Source organism: Amblyomma maculatum, chromosome 10, assembly GCF_055883805.1.
Source record: "Amblyomma maculatum isolate TAMU_Amacu chromosome 10, ASM5588380v1, whole genome shotgun sequence".
Lineage (NCBI taxonomy): Eukaryota > Metazoa > Arthropoda > Arachnida > Ixodida > Ixodidae > Amblyomma > Amblyomma maculatum.
In genome coordinates, this window is record NC_139353.1 from 103,316,575 (window position 1) to 103,325,329 (window position 8,755).

Below are 8,755 nucleotides of genomic sequence, written 5' to 3' on the forward strand. Positions count from 1 at the left end.
AGAATGGCGGGTTATCACTGCGATAGGGATGCTCGACCCGCTAGAATATACTTTCGGGAAAGTGTGAATTGGTTTATTGCCATACAGAAAGTGGCTGCTGAACCTCCCGAATGGCTCTCAAGGGTAGAGCCTTTGCTGTCGTTGCGGGAGTTTTAATGTACTGAGACGAAGCCAGCCTGACATTGGCTGATGATGACCTTCCAATATGTACTTTGTTTTGTGTTATTCGTGTTGTGTTCTTGTGAAATGGTATGATCCAAAGCCAGGAAATAAAGAAAAAAAAAAAAAACTCGTGGCTGAGTGGTAGCGTCTCTGTCTCACACTCCGGAGACCCAGGTTCGATTCCCACCCAGCCCATCTTGGAACTTGCTTTTTATTTATGAAGTGCATGCCGGGATTTATCGCTCACTGGACGCCGACGACACCGGCTTTTGTGCGACACGAGCTCCTTAACGCTACCGCGTTAAAAGCAGAACAATCCAAACCATGCAGAGTTACGTCCACTAATATAAATGTACTTAGGTTTCAAACATTTCAATTTACAAACGGTCAGTGAGATGGATGGACGGGTCGCATTTTTCCACCCAGCTGCCGGAGGCTTTCCCTATTTTGCAAACCATTGTCCTTTATGTATCAAAATTACGCTTTTTTATCAGAAAGAAGTAAAGGAGGCAACCAGGCGGAGAACTGCATGAATAGCAATAATCTGATCACCAACGTTTACAAAAATGACATGCTCTTAATCGCATGCCTGCGGAGGTCGAGTTGATTTTTTAAGCACACATAATGTTGCTGCTTCAAGAAACATCATCACGATCTATCATCATTGAATGTTACAATGGTCTATTATCAACTAGCATGACCTCGGGCAATTCAATGCCACTCTAAAAAGCGCATAAAAGTGGTAATAATGAGAATCAGCATTTTACAATTGTAGTTGAGTACCAAACGAAAAATCTAAATTCTAGAAAAGCACCACATTTCCATTCTGCCTCTGCACATCGTTGTTATCAGAACTCCAACTTCAAAAAAGTAAAAGCAGTTACTGAAATTACACTGGAAGGTTTGGAGCACCGCAGAGCAGCTCATGCACACACACATGCATATATATATATATATATATATATATATATATATATATATATATATATATATATATATATATATATATATATATATATATATATATATATATATATATATATATATATATATATTGTTACCCGGTGATAAGCAAAGACACGGCACAACAAGGTGACAGGATGAACGATGATTTAATGGCTGGCCTATTACGAGGGCTCCTCTCGTGGCACTGCCCATCTTCTTCGCAACACTACGCGGGGCCCGTATTTGGGTTTGCTCGGTCCGGTGGCTCCGCAAGAGACAAAACAACAGAAGAGACGAAGAAAGCGGGCTGTTCCGACTAGCATCTACAGCCCCCAGGAGCCGAGCGGCCTCGCGGTACTCGCGGTTCGCGGCGCATTGCCATGGCATTGCTTTTAGTGCGTCGCACTACTAGCCGCAATCACGGATTTCGCCGGGGTCTATCCGAAGCCGCTAACTCTCTCTCTTCGTGAACTAGAAGCGGAGAAAGAGAAGGTGGCTCGCGCGTGTGTCAGCATTGAGGAGGTGAAGCAGCCACGGAGCTGTATTAGAAGCTTCTCTCTTTCTCTCTCCATCCATCTCTCCGTAAACTTGAGAGGAGGAAGAGAAAGTGGCGCCGCCTACATCCCGCGATCTAACACTGAGGGGGCGGAGTGACAGCATGATGCACCCAGTTAGAGAGTAAGACAGTGAGAGAGGGGCGTGTCAGTTGCGGACGTGGCGGCCGTCCCAGGGCAGCGTTGCACAAGCATGTGTGCGTTTGCTTCGCGTCGCAGTGGATGAAGCCGGTCCATCTGGCATTCCGGCGCAGGTTCGCCGAGCTCGACGTGCTGAAGCACAATTACTACCAAGGCAGCGGGAACGTGAGTTACTGAATCTGGTGTTGCAGCTAAACGGTGCAAGAATTTAGAAGCATAAAGAACGAGGAAACGTGCCGAGCGTGCTCACGAAACGGCTAAAGACACTGAGCTTCGGCGTGAAATGGATGCCGAAGCGAAGAGCAAGAAACGTGCGGTAGAAACTCCGGGGCAACGGGATGCTCTACTGAAAAGCGAAGGCTGCTGCCAGAAAGGTACACGCCTCTGAGAGGCTCGCGAAAAATCAAGCTGCTACAAGGATATTTGAACGCAATTTTCTTGCTTTCGCAGAGGTGTCTCGGTCGCGCACGTGTTCCGGTTCGGCGTTAACTGCTCTGTCTCTCGGTATGAGGGGAAAGGGCGCGGAGGCCATAAATCTCCGAAACGAGGCGAAGCACGGGCTGTGGAGAATGCGCGGCAGAGGGAGCTGCGTTCGGTGCCTTCTCGGGAAGATGGCCGGACATGCGTCCCTTTGAAACCGCCGCCCGGGTGCAACCGTCCAAGGGCAGAGATCGGCGGCGCTGACATCGAGGCACCCTAGCCTTAGGTTTGTGTGTTATGTGGTTTGGAAACGCAACCGCCGGCGCTGTTTGTCTTTGTGACTGCTGGCCACCTCTTGCTTGAGCTGAGGGAAGATTTTGGAGAGAGTGTAAATCGCTGAAGTGTATGCATGAAAGGTATAGCGGGGACAAGCGGTGCTACGCACCTACTTCGTATTTGATTAGCTATTCAAATCGGCCATATTTTTTTCAATAGGCGTCATGTTGGCCGCGGCACTGCCATGAGAGAGCCTATAATAATAATAATAATTAATATTATTAATACTACTACTAATAATAATAATATTAAATTATTATTATCAATTGGTTCAAGGGAAGGGAAAGGCGCAGTATCGGTCACACTTGTTTCTCTGGACACCTGAAACGCTTCCGTTGCCTCTGGGGGCGGTAGATGCCGGTCAGAACAGCCTGCTTTCTTCGTCTCTTCTGTCGTTTTTGTCTCCTTGAAGCCACCGTACCGAGCAAACCAAAATACGCTTCCGGGGCCACTGAACGATCGTCCCAATCGGCTCGTTGAAGTTGGGGGTGAAGTGACGGTGAGAATGTTCAAGAGATAGAAGAGAATGATGTGCTTGTCAGCACGATGACGATGACCCCGATGATTGGGTGATCCGCCTCCCCTGGAGCTCTTCAGCCATCCGCAAACAAACCACCGATAGGACCGATGGCTCGAGGTCGCGTCGGGCGGGTGTTCCGTGTTCGGGTCTTTCGGTTCTTCAGCCCCGTTAGGTCTTTGATCTGATCTGGGGTCAGTTCGTGTGCGTGCCTTGTCTTCAAATCCTGTCTGGGGGCTGGATGGCGGTATTTGCGGCTGACCGGGTCTGGGCAGGAAGGGCTGGGGCGGCGCTGCGCGGCGGCATCCCAGGGTTCTTGGTCGATGGTCACGGCTTAAAGATATCGTCGATGTTCCAAGGTGAGAATGGAGATGACGTACGCCGCACCTCCAACCAAAACGTTACGTGGTGACAAGCGAAGAGACGGCACAACATGGTGACAGGGTGAATGATGTTAATGGCTGGCCTAGCGTGAGGGCTCCTCTCGCGCCACTGCCGATCTTCTTCGCAACAATATTTATATATATTCTTGGGTCAGATTGTTCAGGAAACTCCGGTGGATGGAACTACTCAGGCGGAACATGCAGCGAAGCGTCAAGCGTGGCCAACCACAGGAAGCGGCCAACTTTGTGTTCGAGCCCCCGAGCATGCAGTGCATGCCTGTGGCTGAAGCGAAGCGATGACAACCACCCGCTTCCCGGTAGAAAATAATGACAGATGGCTTAGCTCTTTCATGCCTGGATATACGTAGCGAAAAGCAGTGACTACCTCGGGATCAGAAGTTATTTTTTCTCCAGTCTTCTGCGCCGTTCGTCAGCTGCTAAACTCTCCTTGGCTTCCATGTCGAGCGCGTCTAAGTTGAGCGGCGTTGTATAATTCGTTTACAGGGAAGGAAAGGCGCAGCATCCGTCACTCGACGATGATGATGATAGTGTTAGCTCGTGGAAGGCAATAAGCGCTGCCAGGCGGCGTCGGAGCGCACTCGCTTTTAGTGTAGCCTTTGTACCCCGAAAGCTTCCATACACCTCGCGTATCCTGCGGAGCCATTGCCACAGGCTGTGTGTTCTGGCTAGCTACGTACTGCTGCAACAGCCATCACTTCATTGATAACGACAGGCAATTCTATTGCCAAATTTTAGACGTTTTAAGATTGCGGAGCGAGGTCCCTGCTCCAAAGCAACAAGCCATCCGCCTGGCGGAGGAAGCCACAAAGAACCAAGACCTCACTCTCTGCTTCTGATCGTGGAGGTCCCGGCGTTCTTTCATCAGGCCTGCGTTCCGGGGGCGGGGACTAGGATAAAGTTGTTATCAGATCACATCACACATATACGAAGCTGACTCCACCGCGCGTTCGATCCAGGCGTCCATGTGGCGCCTTTCATTTGGCTACCGTAATTTGGCGCTTCCTCGAACGCCGCACCAAAGAGAATTTAGGAATAGACACAGTATAGCAGGCCTCAGCAGCATGTGAAATTGCTTGACATCAAAGAAAAAGTGCAGTATCTGTCACAATTCTGCGCGGACACCTTACCCGAGCTGTAAAGAAAAGGAGGAAGGTGGCAGTAATGACTGGTTATGACGTCACAGTTATTACTGCCAATGTATTCAATGTGTTCACAGTCATTGTATTCCTGGGACCTTATAAATGGCCGGATAAAAAGAATCCAAGAAAGCGGAAACGAAGATGTCGAAAGAGAATATTTTGAGGGCAAAACTGTGAACTACGTTAAAGCTATGTTATTAAGGAGCTTTAAGAGGGTAACCTTCTCAAACATAGGAGCAGGCCAGGGAAACAGAATAGAAATCAGCTTAGGTAAGACCACTCAAAACTGGCAATGGTGGAAAAAATTACACCTGAACTTACATAAGAAAGGAGAGAAAAAATTTCGAACGAGTTGAAAAATGAATGTGGTCCAATTGGCAAAGGAACTTTTTAAGCATTGGAAATAGTTATAACGAATAGGCGAATTTCGGGCCGCAAGCGACTCAGTAAAATAATTTTCCTTTATAAAAGCAAAGAAGAGAGGAGGCATATCAGCTGCTCCAGATTTCTTACGATACAGGCAGATATACAAAATGCAATTATAAGTAAAAAGAAATAAGTTAGTCGGAGAACTTAGAACAGCTGGTGTCCACAAATAATGCTTAGAAAAAGTTAAAGCCGAAAACAGTCCCTTCAATTTAGGTTCCCTGTACATAAACGACAATGTAAACAGGGAGCGCCTTAGAAATGTGCTAAAAGTGAACGTATCTGGTTATATATACATTATTTCCGAAGGGAAGTACACAAAGACAGTAAACGTGAAATCATATGGAATGGAATAAGAAGCACTGCTACATTAGAAGTATGAAAAACAAATGAAAACCGTCCTCTATTTTTATTTTGTGTGCAAAGTAGACAGAATAGCCGTAGAACTGCGGTTGCCGTGATTACTAAATGCTCACTATATTGCACTGTTGGTAGCTAGCGAGGAAGGCTTACAAACTGTTTTATTTTCGTGAAACAAAAAGGGCGCTCGAAGCATCGGTTTTAGCGCAACAAATCTAGCCAGGTGATGTTACGGGAAGAACCACAGTCCGATAGCTGTCCACAAAACTAATTTGATGACAGCACCGATTGCAGCACCCTCAGCGTCTGGGAGTCTGTCGCACTTCATCGTCCTCAGCACGGCCAGCGAATACCGTTAAGCAGCACAGCCTCCCTCCCCCCCCTCCTCGGGAAAAGCACAGTCCCGGTGCGTTCAACGTTAGGCGGGGCGGGGCTCGGCTGGTTTGGTAGCAAAGCATTGAGGTCCATAATATTACCGATGGTCAGCGTTATGTTAGTAGCGAGGGGTGGGGAAGGTACGGCTATGACTATAGCGCGCAATGTGGCCAGCGCGACAGCAAATAAAACAGACTGGACTGTCGTCTGAGGTGCGCCACTCTGCAGGATTGTGACCAACATAGCGACGTGGGGAGGTTGGACTGGTGTGTTGCAGCAGCTACTAAAGGAACAGGGTGCGATGGTGGCGGGGGCGACACGGGGAGGAGAGGCCGACGTTTGCAAGCTCCTTGCGGACAACGGCTTGTATCATGGCCACTGTGTCGGGCAGCGGAGACGGGAGTGGTGCAGGAGTTAGGTCCTCGAGTTCTCTCCGGACGATCCGAGTGGCGGTCGTGGGATGGGAGGGCTGGTGCAAAGGGGCCAGGTCATTGCAGGATGAAGTAGCCGCCGTGTTCGGAAGACGCTCAAAGCCATGCACGAGACGTCTTTGTTTTGCCTCCTCGAATTTTCTGCAGACTTGTAGCACCGGGTCAACAGTAGAGCAGTCCGTGCAGAACAGGCTGTAGAACGCATCATCCGCGATGCCCTTCAGGATATGCCCTATCTTGTCAATTTCCAAGATGGAGCTGTTGATCTTGCGACACAACGCGAGCGCGTCCGGTTTGTAGGCAAGGTAGGACCCCGTGGGGGACTGGACATGAGAAGAAACACTATAGCCAAACGGGCGAGTTGATGGAACATATTGGATGGAAAAACAGCGCGACAGACAAACACGACAGCAAAGGAACACAAGACGAGCTTCATCCACGAGAAGAAAGTTCCGTTTTTGCGGCCAGAATCCGCCCAATGGGCTTCCCGAACAGGTCTTGAAGCTTTTGCTTGTAGATGTCCCAAGTAACGAGCTCTTGTTCGTGATTTTGGAACCATGTTCGAGCTGTTCCCGTCAAAAAGAAGATTATGTTAGCGGGCATGATAGTTGCGTCACAGTGGCTATTCGTGCTGCAACGCTCTTACTCATCTAGCCAGTCGTCCACGTCTGGGTGGTCGTCGCCAATAGTGGCGAAGTTTAGTGAGTACTACTGGTTGAGGCGATGCTCCCGCGGTGGTAGGGGCTGTCTCGGAGGTCATCGTGGCTGTTTTTGACGTCGTTGTGATGCCAGGTAGATGACGGCCGCTGCGCAAGTGCAGCTTTTAGCAGCGTAAATGAGTTAATCTATGCGCACGGGGATCTTGATTCACCTCCACCAAGATGATACGAGGCAGAAGGCTAGTTCAGGAAAACCACAACAGCTGATGACAGACGTAAGTGTTCTGGAAAGCACGAAACCTGGCTTCGGCGTCGTCGTCTCTCACTGTTTTCCATCGTCGTTCTCTTCGGTGGCATATACGTAACAATATGGAATTGTTTGTAAAAAAAGTGACTTTCTTGTACTTATTGCTCAGTTACACACTGACACGTACTTCACGGGTTGACCAGCCTAACTTTTAACTGTGTCCTCAAATCTCATAAAGGAACGACGCGTAACCGTAATGGGGATCCCGCGACTCTGTTGACCGCAAAGGCGGCGGCTTGTGACAGTTTTCCTCACCGCTCGGACGCATTCTATCAAATTGGGGCGCCTTGCAATAATTCATTCGCGCAACACGATTTTAAAATGTGCAGATTTCATGGCTTCAGCTGAGTCGATATATGTGGGCAGCAATGTATTGTGACGTCACAAATATTATATCCGCGTTATTTTCCAATCCCTGTGTCATCATGAAACAGAGGAAAATGCCCTAGAAGATCAAAACCCACTCGAGAAAATGGATCTATGGGGATGTCGATCGACTGCAGGAGTCCTAGTAGTAAACTGATGGCTTTTTCCGGTTTTGACAGCGGTAACAAGCAGCCACGTAGCGGCGGACTGCGCGGTATAGGCCTGGCCAAAAAAAAACGACGGCGCACACTGTCGTATGTGCGAGAGACGCCTAGATGACCCGCTGTGGGAACGTCGTGAAGCTGTTCAAGGACGGCTGTGCGTAGGTGCTGAGGTACTACTAGCAGAAGGTCGGGGCCGTCAGGTCGCATATTGTGCCGGTTTAAGGTGCCGTCATGGAGCACAAACAAACGAAGGGGAGGGTCATGGGGATCAGCGTTGAGGCGATTGATAATTTCGCGAAGCTGAGGGTCCAGGCGTTGCTCCCGGCGAATGTTGGAAAAGTCAGAAATGGAGAGCACGCAAGCGTCATTGCCATATTCAAGTTGGCTTGGCGGGTCGGCTGGATAACGGGACAGGCAATCGGCGTCTCGATGCAACTGGCCAGACTTATAAACTACTGAAAAATCGTACTCCTGAAGGCGCAAAGCCCAACTTCCAGGGCGGTCAGTAGGGCCTTTGAGTGTGGAAATCCAACACAATGCGTGGTGGTGATACTGTGAATGGCCTCCCTGCAAGTAAGGGCGGAACTTTGTAATTGCCCGAACTAGGGCTAAGCACCCACGTTCAGTGATGGAATAATTCTGTTCGGCAGCAGACAGGAGTCGGCTGGCATAGGCGATGACGCGAGGGGAACCGAGCAGACGTGCGTAAACGGCACCACTTGCGTCGGTGCGTATATCTGTGGGCGCTGACGGATTGAAGTGAGCCAACACTAGAGGACCGGTTAGGTGGGCAATAAGAGCGACGAAGGCGGCCGATTGTTCGTGGCCCCAGGAAAAGGAGACCCTTTTTTTCAGAAGCTGCGCGAGTGGACGGGCGATTTCGGCGAAGTTTGGTACAAATCGCCGGAAATATGAGCAAAGTCTGAGGAAGCTACGCACGTCGTTGCTAGATTTCGGTATAGGAAAATCACTTACAGCTTGAATTTTTTAATGGCCCGGCTGGATGCCATGGGTGTTGACCAAGTGTCCTAGGACCTTGAGTTCCCGGC